Here is a 2866-nt window from a genome sequence, read left to right as displayed (position 1 = left end):
CCCCAACTGGGGTCCTGGCCCACAACCCAGGCATGTGCCCTGACTAGGAATCGAACTAGCAACACTTTGGTTCACAGGCCCGCACTCAATCCACTGAGCCACACCAGCCAGGGCTAGGCAAATATTTTTTAAGAGTTTTTAGTAAAGGGAGCATAAACGTGTGGCTGGAAGAGAATATGGAACTGGGGGGGCTTATTTTAAGATGGGAGAGAGGATGATGAAAATGATCTCAGAGAGACAAGCAAACTGATGATGCAGAAAACCTGGGAGAACTGGGGGAGCCCTGCACTTGCATGGGTGAGAAGGGATGGAAACTAGTGCCCAGGTGGAGGCGTTCACCTAGATAAGAACAGGAGGGAAGACAGAGTGTATGGGGACTGATGCAGGTCGGGGGTGGAAGCGTGGGGAGATTCTCTCCAGATTGCTTCTATTTTCTCCATGAAGTTGGAAGCAAGACCATCAGCAGAGCGAGAAGAAAGGAGCAGAGAGGCGAAGGTAAAACGAGCTGTCTGCAGGGTGGGAGAGGGCGCAGGGAGAAATGCAGGCAAATGAGGGTCAACACAAAGGATGTTTGAAAATATGAATTTGAGACCAGGCTTGGAGATGTGTTTTTCCAGCCACGTTCAGTTGCTGGGGTGCAGGCTAGAGGGGGCACAGCAGTGGGGTTTTACCAGATGAACAGGATGGCAGCGAGGGCCCAGGGAGTTGGTATAAGCAATAGACTAATTATAATGATAGATCCTAGAATTAAAGCTGGGTAAGGAGGAAAGGGTAGATGAGATGGGGGTCGGAGACACTGAAAAGAAGGTAAGATCAGTGGATGAGAGACGGGGCCAACTTATCCACAGGAAACGCTGTGCAAAATTTCCACAACTATTTCAGGGACCCACAAAATGCTTTAATTTTTATGTACTTTAAAATTGGAAGAAAAATGAAAATAATAAAAATGAATATACAGCAGGTCCTCGAATAACATTTCACTTAATACCATTCTGCTATAATGTTGATGATAGGAAGGAAGGAAGGAAGGAGAGAGAGAGACAAAGAGAGAAAGAGAGGGAGGGAGGGAGGAAAGAAGGAAGGAAGAGAGAGAGACCACACTGGCTGGGTGGCTCAGTTAGCTGGAGGGTCGTTCTGATATGCCGAGGTTGCAGATTCAGTCCCCCATCAGGCCGCATACGAGAATACCAATGGATGCATCAATAAGTGGAACTATAAATCGGTGTTTCTCTCTCTCGCTCTCTCCCTCTCTCTGTCTCTCTCTCCCCACCCCCTTCCTCTCTCTCTCTCAAATCAATTTTTTGAAAAGGTATTACAAGAAGAATCTCCGAGAATTTGACAGAAGTGGGAGGGAAGAGAGTGGCAATGAGCTAGGTGCCAAAATCTTTAAACCATGACAGAGTAGTACTAAGTAGCACTGTCTGACGCCATCAGCTTTCGAAGCTTCAAATATCTTTAGCGTTTCATCAGGGAATGTCAATGAATTTCATTAAGGAAAAGGAATTGTTTCTTATTCACAAGCTCTTTGACTCTGTCACTCATCAATTCAGACTCTGCCTTCAGGAGGGAGCCTACACCATGGAAAAAACTATGTGCGTGAAAACTCGTGGCACTGCTTTTAACTGGGGGCTGTGTCCCCAGTGCCTAGGATGGTGTCCAGCACAAAGTAGTAGCACGCAGGTGCTCAGAAATATTTGTTGAATGAATTTATAATGGCAAAAAAGTAAACACAGTTTTGTAAGGGGCCACTTGTAAGCACCCCACGACGAGGGCTAGGTGAGAGAGATGATGATCTACGTAATGAGCTATTATGCAGTCATAAAAAAACATGCTCGTGAGAACAATCATTACATTATGTGGAGTAAAAAAAGGCCAGGATACAACATTTCAGGTACTGTGTAAAGACAACTGGGAAAGAAAAGGAGTAAAAAAAAAAAAAAAAACCCAGTAGTGGCTTTATTATGCTAGTAGGATCATGGGTGATGTTTTTCATTTGATTCTCAAAGTTCTTCAGTGTGATTGAATTTATTTCATAATAATAAAAAAGTTATACACATTCATTGTCGAAAAGGGGGAAATGTAGAAAAGCACCAGTATGAAAAAAATAACCTATAATTCCATCATAGAACAAAATCACCACTGTGAGTTTTCTCTCCCTGCCCACAGTCAACATATTCTTAGCTTAGATTTTTTTTTTTTGTTTTTTTTTGGCATCTTCAGGCTTCAAAACGCTGACTTTTGATGGTCACCGAATCTATTTGAACTACATGCTTTGGACATTATAGGTTGTTTGGCATTTTTCACTAAAAAAAAAAAATTTAAACAAAAGAAATGGTTAGAGCCATGGCATTACTGAAATCCAAGCTCTTTAGAGAAGAGGTGACCAGAGTTTCGGGGGAGCTGGCTGGAGAGATGGGGTGGGTGAGGCTTTTATGTCCAACGGAGACTGCAAGAGAAATTAGTCCAGGGTCTCGGTCCCTGTGGAAGTGTCTGTAGGAAGCTGTCTGCACGAACTAGAGACTCCCCCTTCCAATATTTGGAACTCGAAGATGGTGAAATCTTGATCGGGAGGCTTAGGTGGCTTTCCTAACCTCTGCCCTTTTGATCTGCGCAAACAAGAAACTGTGGCCTGGCCTGGCCTGGCCTTGCACAGGGATCTGAGCTATTAGCCTAGAACAGAGTCCTCCTCCACTCTCCCCACAGAACTCTTTCAGTCTGCTATCTGGTTTGGGGCGTTTGACGATTAGTCTGAGTTCAAGAATGGTTGTGATCCGGGGTACAGAAGTGGGAACTGGGGTGGGGGCCACATTTACAGAGTCAGGGGCATTCCCACTCCAGGGGGGCTTCTAGGAGCGGTCACGGGAAG

Source organism: Desmodus rotundus, chromosome 11 (genome assembly GCF_022682495.2).
Source record: "Desmodus rotundus isolate HL8 chromosome 11, HLdesRot8A.1, whole genome shotgun sequence".
Lineage (NCBI taxonomy): Eukaryota > Metazoa > Chordata > Mammalia > Chiroptera > Phyllostomidae > Desmodus > Desmodus rotundus.
The sequence above is the reverse complement of the archived record's forward strand: the minus strand, read 5'-3'. Positions refer to the sequence as shown.